Source organism: Camelus dromedarius, chromosome 27, assembly GCF_036321535.1.
Source record: "Camelus dromedarius isolate mCamDro1 chromosome 27, mCamDro1.pat, whole genome shotgun sequence".
NCBI classification, from domain to species: Eukaryota; Metazoa; Chordata; class Mammalia; order Artiodactyla; family Camelidae; genus Camelus; species Camelus dromedarius.
Window position 1 is genome coordinate 8,149,544 of NC_087462.1, and position 26,802 is coordinate 8,176,345.

At 47.8% G+C, this 26,802-nt stretch overlaps 2 long non-coding RNA genes across 3 annotated transcripts; one reads left to right on the forward strand and one right to left on the reverse strand.

Moving 5' to 3' along the window:
• Positions 1-962: 962 nt before the first annotated feature.
• On the reverse strand, positions 963-13,099 carry LOC105100779 (uncharacterized). Its single transcript, XR_838225.3, has 3 exons — positions 12,984-13,099; positions 2,405-2,463; positions 963-1,301 (listed from the first exon to the last, which is right to left on the reverse strand). It is a non-coding gene; the product is annotated as an uncharacterized LOC105100779 (long non-coding RNA).
• LOC135319465 (uncharacterized) lies at positions 12,913-25,482 on the forward strand. Of its 2 annotated transcripts, none has more exons than XR_010378080.1 (3): positions 12,913-13,053; positions 21,608-21,704; positions 25,225-25,482. It is a non-coding gene; the product is annotated as an uncharacterized LOC135319465 (long non-coding RNA). The 2 variants fall into 2 exon arrangements; XR_010378079.1 differs by lacking the exon at positions 25,225-25,482 and adding an exon at positions 23,031-25,218.
• Positions 25,483-26,802: the final 1,320 nt, after the last annotated feature.

Below are 26,802 nucleotides of genomic sequence, written 5' to 3' on the forward strand. Positions count from 1 at the left end.
GATCCCTCACCAACCCCTTTAACTTCTGTTGTTACTCACAGGACTTACCCCTACCTGAAACTGTCTCCTGCCCTCTCCTGTCTCACTTCCCTGCGCACCTCCTGGACACCTCCCAAATAAACTACTTGCCTGCAAATCCTTGTCTCAAGGACAGCCTCTGGAGGAACTCAACCAAAGACAGCTAGAGAAGATTCTAGATTTGACGCAAGGACACTTGGCGGTGCAGGATACCTTCTGCTGCTCCCACCAGAAGCCACTTCCTGTCCAGCTGTGCCACATTTAGGGATGCTAAGGTCGACCCAGGGCCTCAGATGGGGGCAAAAGAGCCCTCCACGAATACGTTCCTCATTTGCCTCTCCCCTAATGATTTCCCCGTCCACAGATGATCATGTCCCAGAGCCATGATTTCACTACCAGTTGCATAATAGTGCTATTCCCAGTCTATCAGTGCATTTCCCAATTTATACAGCTGTCTTCTCCGCCAGGCTGGAAATCTCACATTGCCAGAGACAGAGCCACCAGATACCACGGAAACATTTGCTAAAAGAATTTGAATTCAGGAGATGGAGCCTGAAATTTGGGAAAAAATAAAACAAATAGGTATTTATTATTTAGGGGAAGGGAACAGGGCTCCACTCCTCCTGCTTCTGGGATCAGAGACTGCCCAACTTCAGCCTCCTCTGGACTCCAGTCTTGGCCAAAAGTCCCAGGACAGAGCTTGGCCCTCCGCCCATCTCCATCCCTGGAGTCATCTGATGGATGGACTCAGGAATTGATGGGGGCTTTGGGGAGAAGAAAGATCATCTGTCTATAGGTATCAACATTGCTTTCCTTTAAATTTTTTTTAATTTTAAACCTCCCTACAATTCAAACGTTTCTCTTATTATCTTCTGCCGAGGGAAAAAAATTAGTAATATGGCGCAATATAAAATACTAAATTAAAGGCATTTTGGAACCAGCAATTATTTCATAAGCTTCTCTTTTATTGCTGTGCTAATGTGCCTAATTGCTGTCTTAATGAGGACATTAATTTCTTGCTAATGTGATGTTATTATAGAAATTGCAGTCAATCTCTTAAAAAGGGGAAAGTGCTGGAAAGCTGTCCCATGAGGCAGGGGTTCTGGTCACCCTGGGGCTGAGGGGCAAACGAGAGAGGAGGAGATGGCACTGGAACCTAGGCTGGGGGCAGAGGCACCTGGGCGCCAAGGAAGGAGGAAGGCAGGGGACTCTCGCCTGTAGCCTGTAGCAGGCAGTCTGGGGAGGCCTTGGTCACAGAACCAGCTGTTGCCATGCCTGGGGACCTGGGAGATGAGACCAAATAGGGGAAAGTGTTAGAACAATAGTAAAACCTAAAACATCAGTGGCAGGCACTGTTGGAGCATTTTATATCTTAATTCTTCCAACAACCCTATGAAACAGATAGCATTGTTATCTACATTTCATGGACAAGTAATCTGAAGCACAGAGAGGTTAAGTAACTTACTCAAGGTCACACAGCTCATAAATGGGGGAGATGGGATTTGAATTAGCTCTTCTGGCTTAACCACTGAGTTACATTTCCTCTTGGCCAGTGTCCCACCGCCATCAATGATATGTTAATAATCTCAAACATTTATTGAGAGTTTATTCTTTGCCCAGCACTGCACCAAGCCCCTCCCACATCAGATGAGGGTGGGTTCCTTTTAGAAGAAGAGCGGCAGGTCAAGGCACATGTGCACACTGCCTGATACAACAGGAAGATGAGGCTGGGGTCTAGGGCTCCCAGGAAATCCACTGTAGAGCGAGAGACCTCAGGGATCGGGAAGGAGAAATTTCTTTGTGCTGAGTTTCACCTTCTGGCAGGTTACTGTGGTGGGTCAGAGTGGGCTGGGTTAAAATTTTATTTTTCTCATCTCCTGTGTGATCTGGGGTGTGTGGCTGACCCTCTCTGTGCCTCTGTTTCTCATCTCTAGATCAGGGATAACAATGGATCTTACCTTAGAGGGCTGTTTTGAGGATTAAACAAGTTCAAATATTGCATTAGCCAGAATAAGTCCACTCCAGTGGCTGTGACAACCAGTCCCCAAGTCCTGACAGCATAATGCACCACAGGCTTATTTCTCACTCACATGGCAGGTGACTCTGCTCCACTTGCAAACCCAGCCTCCCTGTGAACTGCAGTACCATCTCCTTCCAGCACCTCAGAACCTTCCAGGGGACCCTCTCTGTCCAGCCAGCAGGTGACAAAGGAAGAGAGAGCACATGGAGAGAGGAAGTGGTGGGGAGTTTTGGAGGCCTAAATGTAGAGTGTTTACAGGCCACTTCCAGCCGGACAGAAACTGATGAGGAAGGAGAGGAGGAGTGGGTGTGAGGGCAAAGCAGCCCAGGTCAGAACCCCAGTGTCCCCCAAAGTTCAGCCACTCACCTCCATCTTCTGCACATCGTCTTGTCAAGCACACGACAGGCACAGCCTGATGGATTCACCTGGTGAAAACACAACAAGCCATTTAAAAATTCTAACAGTTTATTGCTTAACATGAATAGTGAAAGGAGGAGAAGCTCCTCACCCCACCACCAAAGCCCGTATCCCACATTCCAAAAAAAAAAAAAAAACAACAACAACAACAACAAAAAACCAAGAATGAAATAAAAAGGGGCTGATTCTCTGCAGTTCCAGCCTTTGCCGGCACGACCAATGGAGATATGTTCAAAGTCGCCCAGGCGCCATGGTGGAGACGTTTGATCAAACATTATTTGGGATGTTTCTATGAAGGTGTTTTTGTTGTTGTTGTTGTTTTTAAAAGAGAATTAAGCCTTTATTTCCTTGTTTCACAAAGAAAGCTGGCTGTGTTGGTTGTTTTTGGTGATTAGTCAAAGAGACCAAATCCCATATCCTTGTCCAACTCCTCTGACTCTTTCTTTGCTTCAACCTTGGCTGGGGCTGCAGTGGTGGCAGCAGGAGCAGCAGCCACAACTGCAGATGGATCAGCCAAGAAGGCCTTGATCTTTTCGGCAAGTGGGAGGTGTTTTTTGAATGAGGTTAACATTTAAATCAGTGGACTCTGTGGAGAGCAAATGACCCTCTGTTATGTGGGTGGGCCTCATCTAATCAGTTGATGGCCTTAAGAGAACAAAGACTGCTGTTCCCAGAGTAAGAAGGAATGCCTCTTCACACTTCTAAAATTTTATTTATAAAATTGACTTTACTTGGTCTTAAGCTGAAACTAATTCACTCATGAAAGGAAACTTCTCTCTGGACCCACTATGAGTGGGCACAAATACAAAGTGTAAAACAAATATAATAAAAGCTAAAGAGTGTTGTCAAACTCTCCCTAGGGATAGAAAGTGTCCTGGATCTCCAAAGGTCCCGAGTTATCATTCCCTTCTGTGGGCCTCGGTTTTCTCATCCATTAAGTGGGGGTAATGGGTTGATGCAGACTAGAGAGACAATTTATAAAGTTCTGCTGTATTAGTCAGGGTTCTCCAGAGAACAGAACCAACAGGAACATATATATTGAGACAGAGAGAGATTGCTAAGAAATTGGTCCACACAATTGTGGAGGCTGGCAAGTCCAAACTCTGTAGGGTAGACCAGCAGGCTGGAGACCCAGGGAAGAGTTTCAGCTCAAGTTCAAAGGCAGTCTGCTGGCAGAATTCCTTCTCGCTCAAGGAAACTCAATCTTTGTTCTCTTAAGGCCTCCACATTATGGAAGGTCATCTGCTTTCTGCAAAGTCCACTGATTTAAATGTTAATCACATCCAAAGACACCTTCACAAAAACATCCCAAATAATGTTTGACCAAATATCTGGGCACCATGGCCCAGTCAAGTTGATGCATAAAATGAACCATCACACCTGCTCAGCTGTGAACTTATTTTCTATTATGGTGTTGCCATTGTGGTAGGTGCTCTTTCTATGTCCCTGTGGCCCAAACCCTCCTGGGTTTCTCTGCCTGAGGCTTTTACACAAGCATATATGACCTGCAGGCAGAAAATGCTGGGAGCTGACATTTCCAGAAATGACTGTCATCAACAAGAGACAATTTTAGAGGATAAATACCTCAGCTCTCTCCCCCATGGGTGAGATGGCTCTGAAATATGTGTTCTCTTCCACCTCCCAGAGGTCCCCAGTGGAACTGCATGCCTGTTTGCCCACATTGGGAACCTGCTCAGCCACACACGCTGTACTGGCTGCCTTCTCTTCCCTGCCTCACTCCACCTCTCTCCCACCTGTGTTTCTTGGAATCACCTGGCAGATTAAACTTCTTGCACCTAAATCCCTGTCTCAGGGTCTGCTTTGGGGTAACCCAGCCAAGATCTATGGGATTCTCACTTTAACCTCTGTCCCAGCCCTATAGCAACAAAGTATAAGTGGGAAAATGAATAGACTACCTTTTCTCCGAAAAGCAATACACGCTCATGATAAAAGGAAAAGGCATTTGAGCCCTGTTGAATGGGGAGCATGTTGAGTTGAATCTCCCTCTGTGCTGCTCCCTTCACCCTGATATAGCCCTGCTAAGACCTGCCCAGTGTACCCACCCAGACGTTTTATATTCACACGCCAGCTTCTGTATGAATAGCCTCTCTTTTCCTTTCACAAATGGGGATTGTTGCAGATGCCCTGCTCCACACTTGCTTTTTCTCCAGCTAATTATATACTTTGGACACCCTCACCACATTGGTACATCCAGACCTGCCTCATTCTGCTTAATGACTGCAGAGTATTGGAAGATGTGCTTTAAGAGAAAAAAGGACTTGTCTGGAATGCTCCACCTGGGAAGTCCCAGACCTGAACTAAATGAGATGGAAGACCACACTCCAATGCCTCACATCTTTTCTGTCTGGGGAACCTCCAAGTTCTCTGGCCGGTCCCACCTGAGTGGGACAGACAGGCTGTGTCTGGGTCAGAGTGAGAGGGTCTCAGGATCTTGCTCCAGCCACCAACAGTCTGTAGAGAAACAAAGCCAAACTAAACTCCAGAGATGGGTGTCTGCTCTGTGGGCCTTGTCACTGTGGGTAGTTGGTGTATTTTTCTGGCCTTGCCCATCCCTGACTCACAACAATCTAGGAAGGTGCAGGGAGGCCAATCCACTTCCATTTCGAGTCGTCATGTGCTTCAGAGGGCTTCCCTCGATTGGTCCAGATCCATCAGGCACTCCCTTCTCCTTACTGATGATTGGTTGGGCATCTGAAGCATCTGAAGCCATGGGCACCCTATGTCCACTCAGCACTGAGTCCACTCAGCCAATGCAGTTTTATTGGCATGGAGCTGTGCTCATGATTTACATATTGTCTATGGTCGCTTTTGCACTACAATAGCAGAGTTGAATAGTTGCAACAGAGTTGGTCCAATCCGAAGAGCTGAAAATCTTTACTATCTGGACTTTACAGAGTTTGCTGCCCTCTGGGCATGTGTATGCTGACAGCATTCTTAATTACCTGCAACTCTCCCCCTGGGAGCTTTCTCCTGACCTACAGGCAGCATAGGTCAGAAGTAGCCCAGTAGCAGCCTTCAGTTTATGATGGATGGGAACAGGAGGATACATTCCCCAGCTCCTTCTCCACCTGGGTGTGCCATTCCTGAGGTGTGTGTCCTACACAGTCTCTGCAGCATACCCCAGTGGGATTGAGCCCTCATTGCTGGCAGGAACTACTCATTTACACTTTGCATTAGTTGCCTTCCCTTGATCTCACTTCCCTTCTCTCCATCAGTTTTTCCTGGAGTTACTTCCCTGATAAATTTCTTGCTTTCAAATTCCTACCTCCAAGCGTACTTCTGGAGGACCCCAAACCAAGACCACATGTGACAGATTTCAGGTTAGGGGTAACCAGGAAAGGGTTCTTTCCTATTGAAAAAAGACACATTGAAGACAGTCTTTTCTTCTACTGGAATCTGTTATTTCTGCATGTGATGCCTGGAGATGTGGAAGCTATCTTGGGACCATGAGGAGAGTCAGCCTCAGGACAAAGCTGAGATGTGAAGAAGGCAGAAAGAACCTGAGTTGATAATGTCATTGGGTGACTGAATAACCAACCTAGGAGCTACCCTGGCTCTGAACGTGTTGTTCAATTAGATGGTGACTATTGTTATATTGCCTTAAGTGGGGTTTTTTTCTTTTCCCTTTCAGATAGTCAGGGAGACCTGGTTTGGGAGTGGGGCTGGTCATTCTATTGGAATAAACACTAGGCTATCACCCTTCTGGTTGGGTGAGGTCAGAGGACAGGTCTTTGCAGCATCTAGAACATTTTTTGTTTGTACATAAGAGAACTCTTAATTGCCATAACAAATTTAGAAAGGAAAAGACATTGGCTCATACAACTGAAAAGCACAACAGTAGTATAACTTCAAGCATGGCTGGATCCAGGCACTCAGATTGTGTCACCAGGTGTCCAGTTCTGCCCACCTCTCACTCAGTTTTCTCATAGTAGCCTCTCTCTCAGGCAAGCTCTCTACAGGTGGTGGCCAGATAGTCCTCCTCGTTCCTAACTCACATCCTAGCAGATAGAAAACATCTCTTTCTCAACAATTGCAGCAAAAGTCTAAGGGCTGACTCTCACTCACCCATCTTGGGTCACAGGTCCATCCCTGAACCAGTTGGGAGGGTGGAATGTTCAGATTGCCACTTGCTTAGGTGAAGTGGGGCTAGTATTTCACCCTGCTGGCTGAATCTGCTCCATCTGGGAGTGGGCTCTACCACCCAGGACTACTGGCCCCAAGGAGAGGGATAGGCCATCCCCACTCCACACCCCATATCCTCTCTCCATGCATGCAAATTATGTGATTATTTATTATCATTTATTTCAAATTTTAATTATTTAAGTTTTTATTTTAAAATAATTTATTATTATGTATTTGCTTATTTATCATTATTTATGTATTGATGAGTGCTGAACAGGATAACATGGATAAAATACCTGGCACTTAGTAGGCTCTCTTGAGATATGGCAAATACAGAGTCATGGTCTGAGCAAACCTGTTTCCTCTTCCTATACACCCAGGAAGACTACATTTCCCTTATGGCTGGGTGGGGTCATATGACTGAGTTCTGGCCAATGGGATACAGAGGAAGTGATTGTTCTACTTTCAGAACAGGACCCTAATGTATCCTTGCCAGATTCTCCCCTCCCCTTCTCATCATGCATCAGCCAATCAGCCAATCACATGTGGAGGATGCAGGGGAGGACTCTGAGGCTCTGGGGTTTGGGGAGGAGATAGTTGTCTCTGGACCTCTATATCCTCATGCAGAAAAGAGGATAATAATAGCCTCTACCTCATAAGACTATTTTGAGGATCCAATGAAATGAATTAATATTTGAAAATTGAAATGAATTCATTGCACTCTTAATTCATCTCCCTAATAATTGAAAAGTGAAATCAATTCATCTGAATTCAGTGGAATCCACACTTGAAAAATGCTTAGATTAACAGGGGTTCAGGGCTCTCTAATGTGTTCAACATATTTTAAAAGGTATCATTTAATAAATACACATCTATATACCTGCAACCCTGGTTAAGATATAGAATGTGACTGATAAACCAGACACTGATGAAATAAATACCCAAGTGACACAAATTTGTCATTAATAAATTGTGATAAGTGCCTCAGAGAAAAAGAACAGGGAGCTAGGAGAATAACCCTGGGGGCTCATTTAGATTGGGAGGGAAGTCAGGACAGACCTGTTCAAGACATTGAGTTTGAGCTGAGGTAAGGGGAGCTAAGGGTGAAGGAGGGAGGGCGTAGCCTTCAAGGGGGTGACAATGAGTGGAAAGCCTTGAGATGGGCTAACATGTGGCACATCCATGGAAAATGGTCCGAGAGCCATGAGGAAGGGAAGGTGGCAGAGATCAGGGATGGAAAAGGCCAGCAGAGGCCAAATGTCATGTTGATTTGGACTTTATTTGAAAAGCCACAGTCATAAAGGCCTTTGGTCTGATTTACATTTTGGTTGATGGCTCTGCCACCAGAATCCCACACACTGGCAGTGGGAGGGTATATGATAAAACCACTTCAGAAAACTGTTTGATTACATCTACTAAAGCTGAATAGTCACCTCCTTCATGACCAAGCAATTCTGTTCCTGGATAAATAGCTCCAAACTGGAAACCAGCCAAATGCCCATATTAGTAGAATGGATGGATTGATTGTGGTGTAGTCAGATCATGGAATATTACAGAGCCACGAAAAAGAGTAAACATCACTACCCGCAACAACATGGATGGATCACACAAACTTAATATTGAAGAAAAGGAGAAAATACAGAAGAAGACACACTGTCTGATTCCGTTTGTATGAAGTTCTTAGAACAGGCAAAACTATTCTGCGGTGACAGAAATCAGGATAACAAGGGGGGAGGGTATAGCTCAGTGGGAGAGCATGTGCTTAGCATGCACAAGGTCTGGGGTTCAATCCCCAGTACCTCTATGTTTTAAAAAAATCAAGATAATGGTTATCCTTAGACAAGGACGCAGGGGCTGGAGGGGAACATGGGGTAGCATCTCTCAGGGCTGGGAATGTCCTGTTTTTGATCTGGTGCTGGTAAAACAGGAGTATTTCTTTCATTAAGATTTATCAAGCTGTATGCTTATGATACATGTGCTTTGCAGTATATTGGTTATGCTCCCCCCAAAAAAGGATTTTTTTTTAGTTAAAAAACCAAAGATGGCTATGGCCACTTTGAGGAAAAAGGATGGGGAGGGGCTTCTATTTTCTCATTGAATCAAGAGGTAGGGGTGGAAGGTCAGATGTCGCCAGTGCAGGAGCTGGCTCCTAGGGCACTCAGCCCTTCCTAGCACTATGTTCAGTGACATCACATTGGCTGGAAATCATCCATGGCAGGAGTATTTACATCATGGAAATTGGCAGAGGCTACAATATCAGGGCATTTTTGATTTTTAATTACGAGCTAGTTTAACATAGAAAACAAACTGATGGTTACCAAAGGGGAAGGGGGTGCAAAGGGATAAATTAGGAGTATGGTATTAACAGAATTAAAGTAATTAAGAAAAAAGAGTCAGTTTACACACCACTCATGACACCACTGGCTGTAGATAACAAGATGGGTGTGGCCAGGGCATGTTGTCAACCATCTCTATTTGTGCTGTGTCATGCCAGCCCTGAATAGAAACCTGAGGACAAAGAGCTGAACAAGACTCACAGAGAAGGCCTCGGCAAAGTTCATAGACTGCTGGGGGGAAGAGACAATTCAATCTGCTCAACAAAAGAAGAAAATATCTAGTAGGTGTTCCAGGAGAGTTTGGCTTTGGGTAATTTCTGGATTTTGCAGGATGAATAGGAGTTTTCCATAAGATTAGGTGGGCAGGCCAGGCAGAGGGAAAAGCCTGTGTAAAGCCTTGGAGTTTTTAAAGGGTATGTCAGGTTCTTCGAACTGTAACTCAAGTGGATTGCAGAGGCTGTGAACTGGTCCAAACCAGCCCAAAGAGGTGCTTTAAGAGCTATTTGGACTGACTGCCAAGATCTAAATAGTTAATGGTTTCGGTTTGGTATAAAAAATCCAGATTTCTGGGGGTGGTCATAGCTCAGCGGTAGAGCTCATGCTGAGCGTGCATGAGGTCCTGGGTTCAATCCCAAGTCCCTTCATTAAAAACAAACAAACAAAAATTAAAAATCCAGATTGCTGGCTTTTTTTTTACAAAAATCGGCACAGCTGGGGAACTCTGGGCCTGCGTTCTCACAAAACATGATGGAAATGTGTTCTCTGGTTCTCCATCGTCCCCACCACTCCCCCTTGTCTGCCAACACAGCGGCCGAGGTCCCACTCCCATCTTACTGTCTTACTCACAGCATTTGCTACTTTCCTTACAGTAGAGCAAGATCTAGCCTTACACACGTCTCCATTTCAAAAGGGAAAGTTTTTACAGAACGGGAAAGGAGGTGGGGAGGGATAAATTAGGGGTTTGGGATTAGCAGATACAAACTGTTATACATAAAATAGATAAACAACAAGGACCTACTGTGTAGCATGGGGGACTCTATTCAATAGCCTATAATAAAGCATAATGGGAACGAATCTCAAAAAGGACATGTATATGTATGTTTAACGGGATCACTTTGATGTACACCAGAAACTCACACAACATTGTACATTGACTATACTTCAATTAAATAAATAAATGAAAAGGGAAAAATTTTAAAGTACAGGGCGACTACACCCTTGACTGGCTTTGCCCTTTGTCTTTCCTGCCTAGCGGCTTCTGTAGATATTTGAGTTTGCCATCCCTGGTGCAGCATCAGGACGTGAAGCTGGGTCACAGTGGTTTTATGTGCCAGCTCAGAAGTGTGGGTTTTGTCCTTTAGGCTACGGGAAACGATTGAAAAATTTCTATTCAATTATTCAACTAATAGTTTGGAGCAGAAGCTATTGATGCCCCATTCATATCCCTCCGGCCTTACCATTTCAACAGGCTCCTGCTGCCGTCCAGCTGCTGCAGACAGCAGCAGCTCTTGGCCGGAGGGCTTTCTCCAAAGCTTTGGAAGGCTTCTCTGCCCTGAGGATGGCGGGCTGGGAGCGCCAGGGAGTGATCTCCCTCCCCCAGGAGCGCCCCGCAACCTGATGAGAGAGTTGGCGGAAAAATGGGCCACCTTCTTCACCTCCACTGCCTCCCAGAGGGTCCCTGGCACGACTGAGCTTCAGTCGTGTGCGCAGTGATCACTGATTGGATGACACACCCATCGCCAGCTGTTTCCCTCTCCTGCTCCCCCACTGGCATTTCCTGGGGTCACCTCCTAGACAAACTACTTGCCTTTGAACCATTATCTCAGGCTCTGCTTCTGAGAAACCCAAGCAAAAACCTAGTTCTTAAGCAGGTGTTCTGTGCTGGGGAACAAAGAGGACAGTTTCTGCTTTGGGGGAACTTATACTGTAGCTGTAGACGAGAGAGCCCACGAATAAGGAAATACATACATATTAGGTGACTATATGAGAAGAGAATAAAAATACCACAGGGTGTGTGGGGGGGTTTATTTGCATGTTTTGTTGACGTCTAGTCAGTTTACAGTGTTGCTTCAATTTCTGGTGCACAGTATAGTGTTTCATTCAAACATATACACACATAGATTCGTTTTCACATTCTTTTTCATTATAGGTTACTACAAGACATTGAATATAGTTCCCTGTGCTGTACAGTAGAAACTTGTTGATCTATTTTATATATAGTAGTTAGTACCTGCAAATCTTGACCGCCCAATTTTTCCCTCCCCCCCTTCCCCTCCAGTAACCATAAATTTGTTCTCTATGTCTGTAAGTCTTGTGGTGATTTTAAAATATGTCCCCTCACTCCCATTTCGCCCCTGGATGAAGGTAGTCAAAATGTACAAACTACTAGTTATAAGATAAATAATTCCTGGGGGTGGAATCTCCAGCACAGTGACCAGAGTCAACAATAACATATTGTATACTTGAAAGTTGCTAAGAGAGTAGATCTTAAAAGTTCCCCCTCACACGCACACACACTTTTTAACTTGTGTGGTGATGGATGTTAGCTAAATTATTGTGGTCACAATACCTGGGTTGCTTACGGCATTTGGATGTGGGGGCAGGGGCACATAACACCCCACACTGTAACAACCCGTCACAGATCATGAAGGACTGTCCTGCCAAACATGCCCAGATCAAGGCTTAGGAGAATTTTGAGCAGGGCAGCCTCATGATCCTAGTTATTCTTTTAAAAGTTTTATCTGTGCAGAACAGAATGTAATGTCTACTACCTTATTTGAAAAAAAAAAAGGAGGGGACAGAAAAATCAGAAAATATATTCATGTGCATAAAGACATTACTGAAAAAGACATGTGCCTCTGACAACAGTGAGCATCTGTGGGGGGCTGCAAAGTGGGCCAGCGGGGGCTTGGGGTGAGAAAGGAGATCTTTCAAAGAACTCCTCTTTGTATATTTAAACGTTTTGAACATGTGAACATATTACTGATCAGATAAATAATTAGAAATCAGTAAATCGATTACCTCAGTAACAATTTTTTTAAAGATTAAAAAAAGGGCTCAAAAAGGATCATTTTGGCAAGCAAGAATTCAAAGAGGATGAGGGCGGGGGGAATTGTGAGTTGGAATAGTGGGGGCCTTGGGAGGTCAGCTTAGAGCCGGTAAGGGGTGGGGTTCAGTTTCGGGCTGGCATTCAAGCTGGTGTGTGAATAGCTGGTTTTGCGTAGGAAGGTGACCATCTTATGAGGCTAGGTTCCCTGCTGTCCTAGTCAGTTCAGGCTGCTATAACAAAATACTGTAGATGGGGTGGCTTAAATGACAGACACTTATTTCTCACAGTTCTGGAGGCTGGGAAGTCCAAGATCAAGGTGCTGGCAGATTCAGTTCCTGGTGAAGGCTCTCTTCCTGGCTAGCAGAGGGCTGCCATCTCCCTGGGTCCTCACATGGCAGAGGGAAAGGGAGTGGGATAGGGGGAAAGGGAGGTGGAGGGCAATAGAGAGAGAGAAAGAAAAAGAGAGAGACAGCAAGGGAACTCTGGTCTCTTTTTCTTCTAAGGACACTAATCTGATCACAGGGGCCCCACACTCATGGTCGTATCTAAACCTAACCACCTCCCAAAGGCCCCACCTCTGATTACCATCCCATTGCAGGTTAGGGCTTCAACATACGACTTTGGTGGAGGGACACATATATACAGTCCAGTCCATAGCATCTGCCTAGAAGCAGAACCTGAATGAGGACTTGGATGCCTATAGTTGGGGTGGGGGGAGGATTCTCAGGAGAGAGAGAGAGAGAGAGAGAAGCAGGATGTGACAGAGGAAGGGGCTCAGGCAGGATGTGGGTTCAGCTGGGTCCAGCTCCAGCCTGATCCCTTGGTGGGCGGGGAGCTCTGCAATGTGAATTGCATCATTCAGTTGTCTCAACCAGAGGCAAGAGGGCTGGCCTTTAGCACCCCCATATCAGACAGCCCCTGGCTGTGGGCTGCACGTGGGGGGAGTAGCAGCCCCCCTTAACACCCCCACCCCCACATCTCCAGAGAAGGGGACACTCACGAGCACAAGGCATTCTCCAGAGAAGGGGCAGGTGAGAGCCACTGGTCGCCATCAAGGAAGCAGGAAGTAGGTGAGTGTGCTGGCCCAGAAAAGGGGATGTGGTCTGGGGTGGGGGGGCGCTTGCAGTGGCTCCAGAAGAGGCCAGCAGCCCTATATAGCTGGGAGGGGCGTTGCTGAGCCCCATCATTCGTCTTATTTTTGTTTAGCAAACACTTACCTACCATCTTCAGTGTGCCAGGCACTGTTGTAAGATCTGTACACACTGAAATCTTCACAACAGCCTATAAAACAGGTACTGCTTTACCACCACTCGCGACCACAGTCTCAGGGACCCCCCTCGCCCCTGCCAGTCACCCCCATCTATCTTGCGGCCCAGCGCCCCCAGCTCTCACTGACTCCGCCTGGCAAATCCTCCTTCCCGCTCTTAATTGATTCTTAATCTGCAGCCTTGGGGCAGCGCTGCTGAGAAGGCAGGTGGAAATCATTTCCTTCAGCGCCAGCGCTGCTTAGGGCATCTGAGCGGGACCCCCCACCCCCATTTTTTTTTGCAGTCCTGGTCCTGCAGCCCCTGCCAAGCCAGGTCCCACTCCCCCTCTGTTCCCCTACTTACTCTCCTGGCCCCAGGGGCTTTGGGGGAGGATGTGGCAAAAAGAACCCTTCCCCCAAGCAAGGACCAGAGCTTTCTGGGGATACTGGGGGAGAGTTCTGGCACCCATCCAGGCCTGCTTGTCCCCCAGGTCCAGAGGTGCTCAACGGGGCGATTCTTCCCCCCAGGAACAATTTGGCAATCACAGAGCCATATTCGGTTGTCACAACTCAAGGTGTGGGGGCTACTGGCACCTAATGGGTGGGAGCCAGGGATGCTGCTCGACACCCTACAGAGCAAGGGACCGTCTGGCCCCAACTGTCAGTGATTCCGAGGGTGAGACTCTACTTCCAGATTCCGGGTACAGCCTTCCCACTGGGATGCAGCGGGGTGGGGGGCCAACACAACACCAGAGACCTTTTGGAGGTCCCCCTGTTGCCTCCAATGTCAGCCGCAGGGAGCCACGGGGGGCCGCGGAGGGAGGGTGGGTTTTCAGGGTCCCGTTCCCCTTTCCTCATCTGTCAGCAGAGGGCGGGGAAGAATCTGCGGGTGGAAAGAGTCCCACAGCCCCGGGCTTCCGTCTCCTTCCACCTCCCTGGTCCCCGGACCTCCAGGGGTGCAGAGGACTCCACAGTGCAGAGCCTCCCCACCCTCCTGGGAGGGGGGAGGTGATGGAGATGGGGGATGAGGCAGACACAGACCCCAGTAGCTCAAGTGTGAAGTCAAAGTGCAAAAGTTAAAAGAAGGGAATAGGCGATTGGGAGGAGGGAAGAAGTAAGACCCGGGGAGAAGGGATGGATTTAGGGAAGGAGAGGTGGCAAGAAGGGAGGGAGCCTTGTGGGTCGTTCCAGAGGGGCCGAGGCTCAGGGTCCCTGGACGTCCTGAGCAGGCAAGTCACTTCGTCCCCCAAACACAGCATCACACACCCAGTCACATATGCACACACACTCACGCTCATAGTTACACACTTACACCCCCTCACGTTTCCATGCAGTCCCACATTCTCACACATCCACACACTCACATGCATTACACACACAGTGACACCCTCACACACTTCTAATTCTCACAGTCACACATTATCATAGTTTAGACATTCACACGTACACACTCACACAATCACACAAACCCACAATCACACCCTCACACAAATTCTCATGCATCCTCACACACATTCACACACTTACACCCTCAGATTCTCACAGTCACACAGTCTCACAGCTCTGCGCTCACACACATCCACACACAATCACACACCCTCAAATTCTCACACCACCCAGTACAGGCAGGGATTTTTATCCCATTCACATGGGTGCCCAGAACCGGGTCAGACACACAGGAGGTCCTTGGCCAAATATGCCAAAACTCACACAGCCTCCAGTTCTCACACATCACCCTTTCACACACATTCACCCCAGTTCTCACAGTCCCACATTCCCACACTCTCACGCCATCGTACCCAGTCACGACCCTCTCACACGCTCAGCATCCTCACACGCGCACGCACGGGCTCTGCAAACACCCGCGGATCCCCCTGCCTGGGCCCCCCACCCCGCTCCGCCAAAGCCACCCTAAGACTCTGTAAATGTCACCGGCTGCGCTGCTCTGGCCCAGGCAGAAGTAGGCCGGGGGAGGCCCGGGCGGGAGGGGAACAGTGAGCCGGGCCCTGGCCCCCTCAGCTCCCCACAAGCTTGATGATGCCCAGATCCCTCTGCTTTAGGACCCGGCAGATTTAGAGAGCGAGCCACCCTTCTGGAGCCAGAACCCACCAACTTCAGCACCCCGTGGGCCTCAGGGGTGTGACGGAGCTGGGAGAGGCTGGAAGGAGGACCAGTCCTGCGGATGGAGTGATGAGGACGACTGAGGTCCTCTGTCATTGTTCACTCACAGATTCATTTTGCATATTTAATTGAGCACCTCTGGTGTCTGACCCCATTCTGGGCTCTGGGGGCACCCAGGTGAACGAGGTAAAAATCCCTGCCAAGTGGGGCTGACATCCCGGAGAGACAGACATTACATAAACACGTGTGAGTCTGTGAGGTCGCCATAAAGGATATTAAAGAAAAATAAAGCCAGAACGGAATGTGATGGAGGGAAGTAGGCTGAGATCCGAGTGAGGAGAAGCGGGGAAGAGCCACAGGCAGGAGGGACAGCACAGACAATGGCCAAGAGGCAGGTGTTCAGGTGGCCACAGGGAAGCCCATGTGTCTGGAGCCAGAAGGAGGGACGTGTCGGAGGAGGCCCGGGCACGGCTGAAGGGGGGTAGCGGGGGTGGGCAGGGGGGTGAGGGGCACAGCCTGGAGTCAGCCCTTAATTCTAAGTGAGCCGGGTCTGTGGAGGGTTCTAGAAACAGGGGCTTCCTGGGGCTGCTGTAACAAATGACCACAAACCATGTGGCTTAAAACAACAGAAATGTATCCGCTGGCAGTTCTGAAGGCCAGAAGTCCAAGATCAAGGTGTGGGCAGGGCCGTGCTGCCTCTTCCAGGTCCCGGTGGCTGCAGGTGCCCCTTGGCTTGTAGCCACGTCACTCCAGTCTCTGCCTGCGACCTCACCCCACCTCTTTCTCTCCGTGTCTCTCTGTGTCCAAAGATCCCTCTCGCTTTTCTATTCAGGACACAAGTCTTTGGATGCAGGTCCCCTTGTTTAAGGATCTCATCTCCAGATCCCTAGCCAATTTCATCTGCAAAGACTATTTCCAAATAAGGTCCCATTCTGAGGTCCCCATATGATAGGAATTTTGGGAGGGAGGGAAACCGTATTCAATCTGATACACTGGGGTTGAAAGAGTGGGGTCCCACTCTCAGGTTGGGTGCACCCCTGGGGGGGGGGGTCTCCCTCTCTGATGGTCTCCTTCCACCCAATCTGGATTCCCTGCCTGGGGGCCCTGTCCCTTGAGGCCCCAACCTAGACCATACCCAGCCTGGTGGGATTCAGCCCCGTGGTTCCTTTTCCTTTCAACGCTGGACGCCTTCTGAGTGGGCTGCACCCCATCCCACAGCCCCCACCAGGAAGGACCAGGGGCACTTCAATCCTGTTCTCCACCCCAGAGACTTTGCTGGAAAAATTGCTAATTATACCCTTCCCGTGCACCCGGTCTGGTGGGGCTAGGGTGGTGTTGGGTGAGCATGCCCTGTGTCCGCAGCCAGCGGCCCCCGCGCCAACACACAGAGATTTCTATATATTTTTAATTCCACAGCAATACTTTGATTAGAGAGCCAATGTGTTGTGTACGACCTCGGGGACCTCATTATTTTTCTAACTCAAATAAATACGGCGTTCGGAAAGCAGGGAGGGTGGAGGGAGGTAGAGGAAAGGAAAGACTTGGGAAACCTCATCTATAAAAAGAATTCAGGCCTTAATGAGCTTTTAAAACTTGCCAGCCCCCCTCCCCACTCACTGATCTATAAACAGAAGATGAAGCTTATGGCTTCAGCTGTGGGATTTACGGGTGCAGGGTGGTTACAGCAGGGGATGGGGCTCAGCTGGGTATCTAAGATTTTGGAGCGGTTCCCAGCTGCTGGGAGGATGGAAGTGGCCCAGTCCGACGTCAGTGGGAATCACCCTGTTTGGGCACCCAGCTTTACCAGAGCGCTGATCTGAGAAAGTTCTAGAATTTCCTGATCCCTTGGGCCCACTTGGGCTGGACCCTCACTGGTATGAGGAGGAACAAGGGAGAGGTGGCATTGTATCATTCTTGTGTGTCAGGAAATTCCTCTCCAAAGCCTCCTCCAGGAGAGGCTGGGGTGAGCAGATGGGGAAACTGAGGCAGGGCAAAGCGAGGAAGGCTGGACCATGGTTGTGTACTTGGTACCCTTCCCAATCCACTCTCAAGCTTGGACAGACAAGCCTTGGGTCAGCACAGTGGCTGTTGGGGAGGGGGGATACCACCAGCCTAAGAAGCCCCTTCAGTTGTTGTGATACTGGGGTAGATGGAGTGAGACAGTGACCATGTAGACCCCAAAAGTGCAGGGTAACCTTCAAGTCACTGTCATATGTGTCCTTTCCAACAGGAGCAAAGAGGCTTCCCAGAGCAGGCAGCAAAGCCAATCTCAGGTGAAAGATGAGTTCTTTGGGTGGAAATGAGCTTGGATCTGGCACATTTCTGTGTGATAAAAATTTCAGGGAGCAGGACAGACCCAGGGCATCTGGACAAGGGCTTTGAGAAGGACCCGGGGGTGGGCAGAGGAGGGGAAAGGGTTCAAAAAAAAAAAAAAAAGATTCAGGGCATGCAAAGACATGTGTGGCTGATGGGGGAGGTGTGGGATGCAGGAAGATGCAGGGCGGGTGGGGTGGAGCTACATAAAGGGCAGAAAAAGATGCTCAGTCTAAACTAGTAGCCCCTTATATACCCAGAGGAAGCTAATTCAAAAAGATACATGCACCCCAATGTTCATAGCAGCACTATTTACAATAGCCAAGACATGGAAGCAACATAAATGTCCATCAACAGATGATTGGATAAAGAAGTTGTGGTATACATATACAATGGAATACTACTCAGTCATGAAAAAGAATGAAATAATGCAATTTGCAGCAACATGGATGGACCTAGAGATTATCATACTAAGTGAAGTCTTTCTGATGGAGAAAGACAAATACCATATGATATCACTTATATGTGGAATCTAAAAAAAGACACAAATGAACTTATTTATGAAACAGAAACAGACTTAGAGACATAGAAAACAAACTTATGGTTATGAGGGGGGAAGGGTGAAGGATAAATTGGGAGTTTGGGATTTGCAGATACAAACTATTAAATGTAAAATAGATAAACAATAAGGTCCTACTGTATAGCATGGGGAATCATACTCAGTATCTTATAATAACCTATAATGAAAAAGCATATGAAAAATAATATATATGTATAACTGAATCACTATGCTGTATACCAGAAATTAACACAACATTGTAAATCAACTATACTTCAATTAAAAAATAAAATAAGTAAAATAAAATAGCAGCCCCCATCCCTCACTTTCTCCTTACCCACTGTTGTTTTCTTCACGACATTTCTTTTGTCACTCTCTGACACGATCTTTGTCATCTGCCTGGTCCACCAGGCTGGCTTCCTGCCTTGCCCCCCTGAGGGTGAGGGGTTTTGCCTGTCTTGAATCGTGGGTGAAAAGGTGTCAGCTAGGGTGGCCGTCCTGAGTGTAAGCAATGATGTGCGGGGAAACCAGCTGGGGTTTGTAATGTTTGCTGATTTCCATGGTGTAAAGTCTTCTACTTTGGTCAGTTTCAAGCTGTAAAAGTCATGTCACTGAGGGGGTGAGGGGGATGCTAGGGACTGAATGTTTATGTCCCCCCAAAATTCACATGTTGAAATTTCAATCACCAAGGTGACGGTGTTTGGAGGTAGGACCTCTGGGAGGTGATTAAGTCATAAGGGCAGAGCGTTTGTGAATGAGATTAGCGCCCTTATAAAAAAGCCCCCAGAGACATCCCTCACCCATTCCTTCATGTGAGGACAAGGCCCATTTATGAACAGGAAGAAAGTTCTCACCAGACACCAAATCTGCCTGTGTCTTAATCTTGGACTTCCAGCCTCCAGAACTGTGGAAATAAACGTTTATTGTCTAGGAGGGTGGGTATGGGTCAGTGGTAGAGCATGTGCTTAGTATGCATGAGTTCTTGGGTTCAATCCCCAGTACCTCTGTTAAAAAATAAAACAAATAAACCTAAATACCTCTACCCAACAAAATTTAAAATAAATAAATAAATAAAAATAAAATTTAAAAAATGTTTATTGTTTATAAGCCACTCAGTCTACAGCATTTTGTTAGAACAGCCCCAGTGGACTGAGACAGGGGTGTGAGGAGGTATGTGTAAGCCGGAGTGTGCTGGCAAACCAGCTGGGGCGAGGGGACCTGATTTGTAGTGTTTGCCAACTGCCACGGTGTAAATTCTCCCAACTTGGTGGATTTCAAGCTGTGAATGAAATATCCCTGGGCCCTGAGCTAGGAAGAGATGTGCACAACTGGCTCTTGTGAGCCAGTTTGATCCAACTCGAGAACACCCCTGGGTGTAATCTCCTGGCCTGGAGTTGGCCCTTTTGCAATTCTGGCTCAGGAAGAAGGGCGGAGAAGGAAGGTGAAGCAGGCTTTCCTGCCTTCCTTCCATTCCAGGGCCGTCGCAATCACTGTGCCTTCACACTCACTGTGCCCTCACCTGGCATGCTCTTCCTCCAGGTAATAACTGAGTCTTCCCAACCCACTCTGGGCAGACCCCATCCCACCCTCCTGCCAGCCCTGCCCACTAAAGAGCCCAGCGCCTCTGGGCCCTCTGCAATGGCTACCCATGCCTGCATTACTGCCATGGCCCCATTTTATGAATGGGGACACTGAGGCACTGGGAGGTGAAGCTATAGGCTTTAAAGTCACAGAGCCAGAGAGTGACAGGCTGGCAGCTAAATCTGCCTGCACAACCACTGGGCTTTATTACCACCCACCTCAATTCTCCTCCCCAGTACCCCGTGGGCACTTTTTGCCGCTTTGTCTGCTAGAGAGCAGTGTGAGCACCAGCTCTGCTGTCTGAGCATAGCCAAGTCACGTCCTCTCTCTGAGCCTCAGTTTTCCTTTCTGCAAAATGGGTACAGAATAGTACCTACCCCCGACGTGGTGGTGTGCACCTTCACAGAGGGAATACTTGGCTCGCGTACCTCTAGAGGAGGGTTTCTGGACTTCGGCAACACTGACGTCTGAGGCTGGGTCACTGTTCGCTGCAGGGTCCTGCGTTACGCATTGCCAGATGTTCAGCAGCATCCCTGGCCTCCGCCCATTAGACGTTGGCAGCATCCATTCCCCAAGTGTGACAACCAAAAATGTCTCCTGGGGACCGGAGTGGGCAGAGGCCCCTCTGGTTGAGAAACGCGGCTCTAGATCAACGACTCTTCAGCCTGTCTGCACATTAGAATCACCTGAGAGTTCGAAAACTCCCCAAAGCCAGCTTCACCCAATTGCCTTAGATTCTCTGGGGGTGGGTCTGGAGTCAGCATTGTTGAAACTCCCCAGGTGATCTCAGTGGGAGGCTTAGGTTGAGACCAGTGGCTGGGGACAAGTGATGCACCCAACACAGGCCAGGGAGGAAGCTCAGTAGAGGTGTGGGCCACCTCCAGGGAAATCCACAGGGGTGGTGACGTACCCCAAGGCTGCCAGGAGCTGGGGCTGTTACCACCGTCTTCGTCAGCTCGGGCTACCATAGTAAAGGGCACGTTGCTTAAGCAACAGGTCTTTATTTCCTCTGTTCTGGAGGCTGAAAGTCCAAGGTCAAAGGGCCAGCAGCTTTGGTTTCTGACGAGTCTTCTCTTTTTGGCTTGCAGACGGCCACCTTCTCACTGTGTCCTTACGCGGCCTTTTCCCTGGGTACGTGCCGAGAGAAAGATCTCTGGTGCTGCTGCTGCTTCTTTTATAAGAAGGGCACCAGTCCTATCAGATTAGGGCTCCACCCTTCTGCCTCATTTAACCTTAATTACTTCCTTAAAGGTCCTGTCTCCACCTTCAGCCACATAGGGGATTAGGGCTTCAACGTACGAATTTGAGGGGAACACGATTCAGTCCATAAAGAAGGCACACATCCAGACTGGGGCCAGACTGTGAGCTCCAGAGACACACGGTGTTGGGCACGCAGCCATTTTGTGAATGTGGGCTGAGGGCAGGAGGTCTGAGTGGGGCCTGCTGGGCCCTGCAGTGGCTGATACAACTTTGGACGGGGAGTGGGGGACTGACTATCAGAGGTCCCTCCAAAGTGTGATTCATGCAGGACAGGGTCCCAGAGCTGATGACCACACCCCCAACCCACACACGGGTTCCCAGATCCCTGCCCCTCAAGGCTGGCCAGAGACAGCTGCAGAAAGGGACAAGGGACTGGGCCCAAGCCAAGTTCTCCAGCTCTCCAAGTCCACACTCAGTAGACAGAGATGAATGCGGTCTGGTCCCATATTTGAGCAGGAAGGGGGTTTCCCATCCCTGAAAAATTCCTGAGAAGTTGGGAAGATGGGAAAGGCAGGAATGATATTCATACTGTTCCACTCAACAGAAAGATGGGGGACACCCAGGACCCCAGCCCATGACATCTGACTGTAAAACCCAAAGCTGATCACCAAGCCCCACCCCCAGGGGAACAGGATGCCACAGTAAGTGTATCTTTGTGTGTGTGTGTTTAAATACATAAAACGTAACATTTACCTTTTTTGGTAAATGTCTGTTTGTTTGTTTTTTCTTGTTTTTTTTTTTTAGGGGAGAATTAGGTTTATTTTTATTTATTAATTTTTAATGGAGGTACCGGGGATTGAACCAAGGGCCTTGTGCATGGTAGGCATGCATTCTACCACTGGGCTATATCCTTCCCTCCCCAACACTTACCTTTTTTAATTGTAACCACTTTAAGGTGTACAGTTCAGTAGTATTCAGTGTGTTCGTGCTGTCGTGCATCCATCACCACCATCCATCCCCAGAACTCGTTTTATCTTGTAAATCTGAAACTGTATCCTCATTAAACAGCAACTCTCAATCCCCCTACCCCCCAGCCCTTGGCAACCGCCATTCTCTCTTCTGTCTGTATGATTTTGACTAATCTAAGAACCTTGGATAAGTGGACTCATACAGTATTTGTCTTGTTGTGGCTGGCTTATTTCACTTAGCATAATGTCCTCAAGTTTCATCCAGGGTGTTGCATATTGCAGAATTCCCTTCCTTTTTGAAGCTGAACAATATTCCATTGTATGAATGCACCACATTTGAATAATCCATTCATTGGTCGATGGACACTTGTGTTGCTTCCGCATTTCAGCTATTGTGAGTAATACTGCTGTGAACATGGGTGCACAAATAATCTCTTTGAGGCCCTGCTTTCAGTTCTTTTGGGTGCACACCCAGAAGTGGGATTGCTGGGTCAATAGTAGTAGTGTGTTTTTAGATCTAGTGAGACCTACTACGAGCCCAGCAGTGTTCTAAGACTGAGGATGCAGCAATGAACAAAACAAACAGAGGCCCTCGTCCTCCCAGAGCCAGTGTTTCAACAGAGAGGGGGAGGCAGTGAATTAGTTCAATAAAATAGAAGGTGGTAAGTTCTAGAAGGAAAATAACGTGGAGAAGAGGAATGGGGACGGGTTGCAATTTTAATTGGGTGGTCAGGGAAGGTCTCATGGAGAAGTTGACTTTTGAGTAAAGAGCTGAAGGAGGTGAGAGGGTTACATGAGTTATGTATTGCTGCATAAAAAATGACCCCCAAAATCTAGTAGGTCTTAACAACAACATGGATGATCTTGTGATGATTTGGGGTCAAGAATCTGGGTGCCACTTAGCTGGTCCTCTAACTCATGAGGCCACAGTCAAGGTAGCCACTGGGGCTATGGTCATTTCAAGGCTCAACTGGGGAGAATCTCACAGAGGGCTGATGGCAGAATTCAGCTCCCCACCGGCTGTTGGCTAAAAGCCACTCTCTGTTCTTTGCCATGTAGACCTCTCTGAACGATGGCTCACCTCATGGCCACTGGCTTCACTAGAGCAAGAGACAAGAGAGAGTGCCAGCAAGAAGGAGAATCCAGCAGGACAGCAGTCCTGGAAGTGACATCCCATCATTTTTGCCATGTTCTACTAGGTAGAAGTGAGAAGTCCAGCCCACATGCAAGATGAGAAAATTATACAAGGGCATAAAAACCAAGGGGCAGGGACCATTGGAGACCATCTTAGATGCTGCCTACCACAGGAACCATGCAGTTATCTGGGGGAAGAGCATTCAAGGTGGCAGGAACAGCATATGCAAAGGCCCTGAGGCAGGAACAAGCTTAAACTTTGGTGGGGAAAAAGGACAATGTGACTGGAGCAGAGACTAAGGGGAAAGAGTAGAACATGACGGCAGAGACCTGCAGTCATCCCAAGGGCTGTGGGAAGAAATCCTACATTTTTTCTAAGAGCCATGAGAAACCAATGAGAAACTGGCCAATTTCAAGGCAAGACATGAGCCATCTGATTTACATTTTGAGAAGATTCCTATCATACTTGCAGAAGTAGTTTGATACCTGGGGTTTGCTTTAAAATATTCCCTTAAAAAACAGGTTGGAACCTAATTACTGCCCCTCCTACCCACCCCCCAAAAAACACAAAAAAACAAGTTGGAAGGTGAGAGATGAAACAAAATGGCCAAAATGTGGATTATCATAAAAGTCAGGCAATGGGACCCATATAGGCTTTGCACACTGTTCTCTCTACTTTAGCATGTGCATGAAAATTTTCTATACCAAACAGGGAAATCTTACAGACAAACCATGTATCTAGTTTCTGAGGAGTGAAAGAGAACTGTTGGGGAGCCAGGGCAAAAGCAGGGGTTCAAGGTAGGGGTGACAGCAATGGTCCAGGCTATAAGACACCCACATGCCCAGAATTAGAGGCTGACGATACCAAGTGTTGACAAGACATGGAGGAACTGGAACTCTCATCCACTGCTGGTGTGCATCAAACAGTCTGCCAGGCTGGTTTGTTGGTTTTTATAAAGTTCCATGCTCACCACACAGCCCAGCAATTCCATTTGTGGGTATTTACCCAAGAGAAATGAAAACATGTCTGCATAAAGATCTGCTGGCAAATGTTCACAGCAGCTTTATTTGTTTTTGAAAAAACAAAAAACCAAAAACCCAAACTGGAAACATTCCAAATGTCTAGGACAAGAGAATGGATAAACAAATTGAGGTCCATTCATACCAGGGAATACTCTGCAGCAGTAAAAAGGAACAAACTTCCAACAGAGTTGCTGGATAGAGCTCTCAGAACACTCAATGTTGAGAAGAGGCCGCCCTGTGTGGTTCTATTTGTACAAAATTCTCCGAAAGGCTGCGCTAACCCATGTGGATAGAAGTCAGACTCAGGGTTGGGGATGAGAGGGATGGAATACTTCTGGGAACTTCTAGAGGGAACGTTCCATACTCTGACGGGGTGGGGCCCAGGGCCAGAGGCAAGTGCAATGCAGGCGGACATCTGACCTTACAGGATGTAAATGATCTCTCAACAAAGGGTCAGGAATAGCGATTCCAAACCCGGGTGAGAAGCAAGTGGGATTTCATACTCGGTTCCGAGGCAGAGCCTGCGAGCCTTGCTGGTGGGCGGGACGTGGGGGTGCGAGGAAGCCCCGTGGCCTCCCCCCTTTAGGGGAGAGGGAAGCCCAGACCCCTGCCCCTGGGCGGGATGTACTGGCAGGTCTAAAAGCTTCCCTGCAGTGGCCCAGGAGGTCGATAGCAGACACCCCGGCTCCGTCCTGTCCTGCCTGCCAGGCAGCCCAGCCCCTTCCCGCCAGCCCAGCCCCAGGGAGGGGACCCCGCCGGGGTGGAGTCAGCTCCGCAGCCCCGCGCCTGGCTCTGGTCCCCCTCCCCTCACGCCCCTCCTTCTCTATCCCCAGAAATCCCAGCCACTGAAACTTGATCTTGTCTAGGGGGCTGGAAGGGGTACCCAGGCAGCCGCACCTGGGGGTGCACTGTGGACGGGCCCGCCCACTTCCCCCCCATACACAGGGAGCCCAGGTGACTCCGCGAAAGTGGGAACTGAGGTCTTCATGTGAGAGCCCCCAATAAATCTTGACTTAAAGCCACCTCTTTGATGTCATTCAGGCTTGGGCTCGTTTGTCCATTCATCCATTTATTCATTCATTCATTCATTCAACAGATATTTATTGAGCATCTAAGACCCCCGCACCTCCTGGAACCGACATCCTAGACCAGCGCCAACCAACGTAAATACGATGAAGCCACAAACGAGGGCACAGATGTAATTTAAAATTTTCCAGTTGCCACATTTTAAAAAGTAGAAAAGAATTAGATGCAATTGCCATCATACATTTTATTTAATCCAACAGAGACAAAATATCCTTTCAATATGTAATCAATATTAAAATTTTATTTATGAGATATTTTACATCCTTGTATGAGTCCTAAGTCTTTGAAATCTTGTACATTTTCAATTAGAGCATACCTCAATTTGGACCAGTCATTTTTTTAATTGAAGTATAGTTGATATTACATGCTACAGGTGTACAATATAGTGAGTCACAATTTTTAAAGGTTATATTCCACTTACAGTTATTGTAATATATTGGAACATACAACTATATTCCCTGTGTTGTACAATATATTCTTACAGCTTACTTTGTACATAACAGTTTGTACCTCTTACTCCCCTACCTCTGTATTTCCCCTCCTCCCTTCCCTCTTCGCTCTGGTAACCACCAGTTTATTCTCTAAATCTGTGAGTCTGTTTCTTTTTTGTTATATTCACTGGTTTGTTGTATTTTTTTAGATGCCACATATAAGTGATATCATACAGTACTTGCCTTTCTCTGACTTATTTCACTTAGCATAATACCCTCCAAGTCCATCCGTGTTGTTGCAGATGGCACAATTATATTCTTTTTCTGGCTGAGTAGTATTCCATTGTGTATATATACCACATCTCTTTTATCCACTCATCTCTTAATGGACCCTTAGGCCAGACTAGTCATCTTCAAGGACTTAGAAAGCACACATGGCTGGTGGTGACCACGTGGGCCATTGTAGGTCAGGAGGATGGTGGGAGACAGGGGAGAGGGGTAAGGGGGTCCTGAGGGCACAGTGAGTCCTTTGAGTTTCACTCAAGTGAGACAGGGATCCTGGGGAGGTTTTGAGCAGGACTGGAGCTTGACCTGACTGTTAAAAGATCGCTTTAACTACTGTGTTAAAATAGATGGGAAGGAGGTAGGGTCTTACCTTGAAATGCATTAAAAAGTGAGGTGGGGTAAATGTCCTTCAATAGGTAAATGGGTAAACCGCAGTGCATGCAGACAGTGGAATATCGTTTGACACAAAACAAAAATGAGCTATCAAGCCACGAAGTGACCTAGGGGGAGCTTAAATGCATATTACTAAGTAAAAGAAGGTGATCTGAGAAGACTGCAAACAGCATAATTCCAACTGTGTGACATTCTGCCAGAGGCAAAGCTACGGAGACAGTAAAAAGGTCAGAGGTTGGTGCCGGGAGGAGAAGGATGAACAGGTGGAGCCCAGAGGACTTTTAGGGCAGTGAAACTCCTCTGCAGAGATCACAATGGTGGGTTCACATTATTATCCCTTTGTCCAAACCCAGAGGGTGTATAACACTGAGTGAACCCTAGTGTAAACTGTGGACTTTGGGCAGTGATGTAGGCTCCTCAGTTGTAACAAATGTACCGTCCGGTGGGGCTATTGATGGTGGAGGAGTCCGTACATGTGT